Genomic DNA, 8,065 nt, shown 5'->3' with positions numbered 1-8,065 from the left:
CATGAGTTTGTTCTGGCTTGTTTCATAAGCCTCTCCCTTTGTTTTGTTGAATATGGTAATTCGTGTTGCTTCGATGTCAAGTGGTGATTTCAGATCTTTCCTAAGAGGTGTTCTCATATTTTTTATGTGAATGCAAATTCTTTGCTCAATCAATCGGCTTATCAATTCTTGTCAACCGGAGTCGTCGTATCAATTCCATTCAACTGGTGTGCTTCTCTACAACTGAATACAATCTTCTCCAGTTGTTGCAGATCATCCTCTCATTTTATTCCGGAGTTCATCTCATTTGTCCCATGTTGTCTTGTTTTTCCCGCCCTCCCACCCTTTTCTTGAGTGATTCAATTTTCATCCAAGAGTTTTCTTTTCATTATGCTTCCACTGTGTGTTCTTTTCTCTCTTACCCGGTGATTCGCTGTGAAGATTCTCAGGAGCTTCGTGTTCATCTTTATTAAGTCTTGTCATCTTTTTCGGTGAATTCAATTCAGTTGTCCGTGTTCATCATGTCCTTTTCATCCTTGTTAATTCTTTCTTATGTTGGGAATCCTTATCAGCCTATGTTGTTTATTTATTCCTCTCTTTTCGATCCGGAGTGTTGAAGTTATCTCAGTAGTTCTTGTTTCCAATCTTTCAATTATTTCGAGGTGCTAAACTCATCTAGTCCTCTACATACCGTGCTATATCAATCTTTTCTAACGGTGGTTTCTTTGAGTGGGCCCATAACCCACAGGTTCTTTCCCGGATCTATCCTGGCTCTTTTAATCTTTCCCGGAGATCATTAATTCTTTTCAACTATGACGTAAGTATGAATTTCATCAGTCATATTCTTTCTTCAAGATCTATTCGAATTAATTCTCATATTTGGCTCAACCTTTCATTCTTCTTTATTCCGGAGTGTCTCATTAATTCTTGGTGGTGTTCTTCTCATCATTCTCTTCTTTGAAGACCGAAGGAGTGTTTCTCTCAAGTCTTGTTCCATTCTTGTGAAGATTGTCATCGCAACTTCATGTTATCCTCTCATTTGTTCCAATCATGAGTAATCCCTTTCGTGCTATCTGGTGCTTCTTTGAGTTGTTTTCATTCTCGATCCTCCGAAGGCCATCATTTTAGAAGATTCTTCGTTCTCAGCTTTCACCTTTCATCCTCAATTCTTCTCATTTGTTGTCTCTTCGTTCGTCTCTCGTTTATCCGGTGCCTTGTTCTAGTTTTATTTCAGAGGGATCATGATCTCTTCATTCTCATGTATATCCATTAGTTCATGGTGTTCTCATTCAATTGTGAATTGTTACCGGTGGTTTCTTCCATTATGCTTCAAGTGGTGTTTTTCCTCTCTGTCTCTCCAAGAGCCTTTCAAGAAGAATAAGTGGTATGTTAAATCCGTTGCTTGTCATATTAAACTTGATGAAGGATTACCATAACATAAGTCTTATTGTTGTTTCATCATATGATTTCAATTCTTCTTCCGGAGTGGCTCACGATATCAATTCCTTTTTCTCAAGTGTTCTTATATTTTCTTTTCCGGAGTTCCAAGATTTCTCAAGTATCTCTTCGTGAAGCTTCATCGAAGACTTTGCAAGGCTGCCATCTTATCCTTTCATCCTTCATATCTTGCATCATCCTTTTGATACAGAGGCTCGTCTTGGTGGTTCTTCAAGGATGTGATTTTTCTCAAGGTGTTCTTCAACATTCTTGTTGGACGACCTCAAGTGTTCTTTCTCTTGCATTTCCAATGTGTTTGTTCTTCCTTTATCCTTTGAGGTGGTATTATAGCATTCTTGTTAGTGTAGGAGCCTCGAAGAGATTTCCTTTCAAGAATGAGATTATTAAACCCACCAATTCTATGATCATGAGATATTTTCAACCCATGATTTCTTCATTGAGCTATCTTGGTTTGGATTTCACCTAGGTGCTTGTCATTAATCCAAGTTCTCAATGTATCCTCTTAGTGTAAGTAATTGTCCATATCTTGTTTCTCCCAGTCAATCCTTGTTTCTGGTAGTGGCTGGTTGTCACTTCATTAGTTTGAAAAGGTTTCCATAAGCCCACTTCTATCTTGTTCTTTTCGTTGTTGCTTTTCCAACAACTCCGTTCAATTCTTCTCGCAAGGGTGCTTGTCAAGTTCATTGGAGTTAGTAGTTGTCATTCTCTTCTTCCGTATGAGCTAGTTCCTATTCTATTGTTCCGGAGGCATGTGTTGTTGCTCTTTTGGGTCTAGCTTCTTGTTTTGTCAAGATCATGGTGTTCCCTTGTTCTATTTAGTTGTTTGTTATGTATATTGTCTATTTCTACCATCTTATCGAATTTTTTGTCCCATTTTCCTACCGAAGTGCTGCCGAAATTTTCCGTGAATTCTTGCTTGTTTCTCATATCATTCCTCATCTCTTTGCAACCTTCAAGGATCGTTGGTTTCACTCGTTTGTCAAAGAAGCGACTAAGTTTTACCTTTTTCTTTCTCGTCCTCTTACCCTTTCATTCTTGGATCTCGGGGCGAGATCCTCTTGTAGTGTACGAGAGTTGTGACAGCCCGAGACCGACGCCCCAGAAGATTCCCCCCTTTATTCCGTTTCCGTCGTGTGTCTATTTTCTTTTGTCGCATCATCATCGCATCATGCACATCATCACCATTGCATCTGCATCCCGTTGCCGCCAATTTTCAAACTTGCATCCGTTGTTAGTTGCCGGTTCTCATCGTTGTCCGTTCTCAGCCCGACCACACACGCACGCGCCCGCGGCATCGATAAGATATTGTTTTCAAAAGTGAGTATCAAACTTTCTCTGATTGGGTTGAGATTTGACGTGCGGTCTTATTTTAATATAGGTAGGCCGCCTGTCAAGTTTCGTCACGATCGGAGTCCGTCTGGTACCCGAACGGTCGACCGTAGAGGCACCGTATTCGGTCTGTCGTTGGACGTCTGTCGGTGTTTTAAAATACGTTGCCGGGTCGCCCGTATTCCCTCTCATCTTAGCCAACACCACTCTACACAGCTAACCCTAACCCGCCTCTCCGATCGGACCGCACGATCGCGATCGGAGGGTCGAAAAACCCCCAGATACGCTCCATCCTAGCCCCCTTCCTATAAAAGAAGCCCTCCGTGCCATTTTAGGCAAACCCTAGTGGTTGCCTCGATTTCCGCGCCCACCAACCCAGCCGCCGCCACCTCGTCTCCCTCCTCTCACCGCAGCACCTCCTCCCCACCAGCGGTCGGCCCGCACGAGCCCATCCGGGGCTGGCCGGGCCCATCCGCCGCCGCCGCCTTGCCCGAGGCCTCCCCTCGCGCCTCCCTGGCTCCCCTCGCGCCGCCGCCAGCCGCCATGAGAGCCTGCCCGCGTCGCCCCAAGATCCCCCATGTCCCACCTCTGGCCGCCGCTCGCTGGAGAGCCATGTTGACCGCCTCCCCGAGCTGCCCCGGCCGGAGCCCCTCGCCGGAAGCCCTGCGCGTCAGATCTCGCGGCTTCCTCGCCTTCGTGCCGTGCTGCCGAGACCTCGTCGCCGGCCGCCCTAAGCCCCCGCGTCGGATCCAACCTACCTCGCCGGATCCCGTCACCGCGGCTCCCCCGCCTCGCTTGCAGCACGCCGGCCGATCTGCCCCTGCCGCCAGCCGCCTCGGTGGGCATCCTCTCCTCTCGGTCGGGAGCGAGGAGGAGGAGGACGATGCCCCAGCAGGCCGGATCCCCCCCCCTCGGCTGGGCCCCGAGTCGGCCCAGTGCGGTGCGCACCGCCCCCAGGCCCAGGCCTCGGTCGGCCTCTTCCTCAGCGCCATCCAGGCCGGCCCATGGTAAGCCCCGGCCTTCTATTCCTTTTTTCGCCTAGGTGGAGTATACTAAGTTGCGCCCCTTGTTGGCCCGGTAGGTATATAGGTTTTTGGAATTTAATTAATTCCAGAAATTAGGCGTATATTAGAACATTCATAACTTTTATTCCGTTAGTCGGATCGAGGCGTATAGCATATGGTTTTCATGTAGAATTTCGTGTAGAATCCGTTTTTGCAACTTGCATAATTGATTGACGTCGTTTAGCGTGTCGTATGCCTAGAAACGTGTGTTGTCGACTATGTTTTTGCCCGTAGTTATTTTATCGCGCGTGCCCGGATTGCTCAAATGCCGTAATAGAAATGTCCATGTTTTAGGAACACCTTTGCCATGTATTTTAGAGCAGTCTTTGTTATTTTTGCGCATAGGGATTTGCCGCTAGATTATTTTCCTTGTTTAGGACGTTATCTTGCATTTACGTGTGGCAATATTTGCGTGTTGCAACCCCACATGTTTTATATGCTTTCAGGATAGTTTTAGCTTTTGAGCAAGTTAGTTCGCGCAATATTTGGCCATGTTGCCCTCTTGTCTATTTTGTAGGATTTAATCCGTGCTTCGTTTGAAGGAGGTGTCAACTAGAGAGTTGCCCTTTGATGTTTACTCTAGAACCTGGCATTTTTGGTTGCAATAGAAATGCATGTTTAGGTGTGAATTGCTTGCTCTCAAGTTGCTAGAAATAGTGCTGATTTGGAGGTGCTGAAATATTTGTAAGTCTGGAATCTGTTATATTTTGTTGCTGTGTAGTCTTGCTTCTATCTTGTGTTATGTAGCTCTTTTGAGGTTGGTACAATGGAGTTAGTTGTAGACCTTGTGTTTCTCTAGCATGTTGTGAATTTTCATGCCATTTGGAGTCCCGTAGCTATTGGTTTTGCTTCTGTCAATATGGATTCAGATTGAAAACGGCACTTTCATGAAGTGTAATTTTCACTAAGTCTGAAATAGTGTGTGAGAAGCCATTTTGTGACTTCTTTTCCTAGTGATCCATGATGCCATGCTAGATGTTGTTGGTTGTATTTTGTAGTGCTTCTTGCCCTCTTTCGTTTCATGCCTTGGTTGATTATATTTGAGTTGTGTAGCTCGTAGTTGTGGGTGTAGAAAATGCTATGTCGCTGTTTTTGGCAGATTGTAGTGATTTCTTGTTTAGCTCGTAGTTTTTGATCCGTAGCTCCGTTTTGATCGTGTCCTATATGAATCTTGCTTAGAATCTCGTGTAGTTTCATTTTCCCTTGCTGGTTGTCTGTTTTGAAGTTCTCGTGGCCGTTGTTGCACACATATTGCATTCATGCCATCATATCCTGCGGTGCTTGTATCTTTTGAACCGTAGCTCCGTTGGAGATGTTCTTTATGTGTAGATTGCTTGAAATGACGCGTAGAATCACGTGAACATATTTGTTTTGTTGTTTAACAACTAATTAAATGTGTTAGTTCAGATCTGGACAGAATTGTAAATTAACATGTGAGGTCGTCTCGGAGATGCTATATGTCGTTTCCGACCTCATTTAAAATGCCTAGATAGGTAGTTTAATTACGCTTCACCTCTTGACATGTTTAATCACATTTAATATTGCCGAGTACCTAATTGGGATGGACCTAAATAATTAAACGTGGAGTTTCGTCAATATGCAACTCGTTGCATATTGAACTTCACTTAACATGTAGTGTTTGAATGTGTGATTTGCCATGTTCCCCAGATACCATTACTATCATTGTCATGCTAGTTTTATTGCTTCTATCGATTATGTCTTGTTGCCTACCACATGTTAAATTTCAGCCTCTCAACAATGCCATGAAACCTTCAACCGTTCACAACCTAGCAAACCACTGATTGGCTATGTTACTGCTTGTTTAACCCTGTGTTAGCGTTGCTAGTTGGAGGTGCATTGCTTCCATGTGAAAGCATGGTTTCCTTGTTATATCACCATATTAATGCTATTTAATTTAATGCACCTATATACTTGGTAAAAGGTGGAAGGCTCGACCTTTCTAGCCTGGTGTTTTGTTCCACCTTTGCCCCCTTAGTTTCGGCTACCGGTGTTATGTTCCATAATCGAGCGCTCCTAACACGATCGGGGTTGTTATGGGGACCCCCTTGATAATTTGTTTTAGATTAAAGCTGGTCTGGCAAGGCCAAACATTGGTACTACATTTGCCTAAACACCTAATAAATTGCATAGGGACTTTCCGGACCCCGAGGATAATTTAATCAACACCCAGGCCGGTGCTCCTCATGAGTGTTGGTCCAAAATAGAGCACCTTATTAACGCTACCCGGGGCAACTCGGCGTTTGGCATGGTAACCATCGCTCATCCGTCATGTCCTGAGAACGAGATACGTGGCTCCTATCGGGGTCGTCGACATGTCGGGCGACCTTGCTGGATTAGTTTTACCTTTGATGAAATATCTTGTGCATCGGGATTCCGGTGATGCTTTGGGTAATCTCAGAGTTGAGGTTTTCGACTAGGGAATCCGACGAGATTGCGAGCTTCGTGATTGAGGATTTCTATGCGGCTTGTGGTAATTTGTGATGGACTAGTTGGAGCACCCCTGCAGGGTTAAATCTTTCGGAAAGCCGTGCCCGCGGTTATGTGGCAACGTGGAAGCTTTGTTTAACACCGGTTCTAGATAACTTGAAGTTAATTAATTAAAATATGCCAACTGCGTGCATAACCGTGACTGTCTCTTTCGTGAGTTCCTTCTCCGATTAAGGACACGGTGGGGTTATGTCTGACGTAGGTAGGTGTTCAGGATCATTCTTTTGATCATCAGTAGTCCACGTCCGTTATGCGTAGATCATCCCCCTCTTATTTTTTTGTACTCGTAAGTTTAGCCACCAAATATATGCTTAGCCGCTGCTGCAACCTCACCACTTAACCATGCCTCACCCATTAAGCTTTGCTAGTCTTGATACCTTTGGAAATGAGATTGCTGAGACCCCTGTGGCTCACAGATTACTACAGCACCTGTTGCAGGTACAGGTAAAGGTACTTGACGCGAGCGCGTTGATTGTTCATTTGGAGTTTCGTCTTCTTCTTCTTCATCATCGATCTAGGATGGGTTCCAGGCCGGCAGCCTAGGATAGCAAGGATGGACGTCGTTCTTATTTTCTCGTTTGTTTTCGTCCGTAATCGAACCCTGCTCTTCATCATGATGTTGATGTATTGTAGTGATGTGACTCTGATGTAGCTTGTGGCGAGTGTAAGCCAATTATATATATATATATATATATATATATATATATATATATATATCTTCTTTTCAGTACATGTATTTGTAACGATATCCATTTTTGCAACATGAAGAGATGCGCTTCTACCCCTGACGAGGCCTTCGTGCCAAATTGAGGATAGGGTCACATCTTGGGCGTGACACTGGTCCCCTTTCGGAGACGTCAAGATGATGTCGGCTCCCAGTCCTGTCCGCATCTTCGAGGCGTCGAAGTGCATCCGCCAATGCATGGAGTCTGGAGGCGGTGGCTCAAACTGGGTCTCGGCCCAGTCGACTAAGAAGTCGGCCACCACCTGGGATTTGATGGCGGTACGGGGCTTGTATCGGATATCGTGATCCGCCATAGCGATGGACCATTTGGTAATCCTGCCCGTGGCATCACGGTTGCCCATGATCTCTGAAAGTGGAGCAGTGCTTACCACGGTGATGGCATGCTCTTGGAAGTATTGCTTCAACTTATTTGCAGCAAGGTAAACACCATAACACATTTTTTGATAATGCGGATAGTTCTGCTTAGAGGCGGACAAGATCTCACTAAGGTAATTGACGGGGCGCTACACTAGCAGTGCCTTGCCCTCCTCTTTACGCTGAACTACCAACACTACGCTAACCATGCGAGTAGTCGCCACAATGTATATGAGTATGGGTTCCCTTTCAGACGGCGCTGCCAAGATTGGCGGGCTCAAGATTACCCGCTTGAGGTCGCGGAAGGCTTCGTCCGCCTGGTCGTTCCACTCGAACTTCGTTGTCTTCTTCATGAGTTGGTAGAGTGGAAGGGCCTTCTCGCCAAGCCGGCTGACGAACTGGCTAAGGGACGCCAAGCAGCGAGCGAACTTCTGGACGTCGAGGATTCGAGCCGGCCGCACCATCCGCTCGATGGTGCCGATTTTCTCGGGGTTTGCTTCGATACCGCGGGCGGACACGAAGAACCCCAGGAGTTTGCCGCCTGGAACCCCGAAGACGCACTTCTCCGGGTTGAGCCGGATCTTGTACTCACGCAGATTGGCAAACGTCTCTCGCAAGTCATCGAGGA

Source organism: Hordeum vulgare, chromosome 6H, assembly GCF_904849725.1.
Source record: "Hordeum vulgare subsp. vulgare chromosome 6H, MorexV3_pseudomolecules_assembly, whole genome shotgun sequence".
Lineage (NCBI taxonomy): Eukaryota > Viridiplantae > Streptophyta > Magnoliopsida > Poales > Poaceae > Hordeum > Hordeum vulgare.
Note: the sequence above shows the minus strand (reverse complement) of the source record.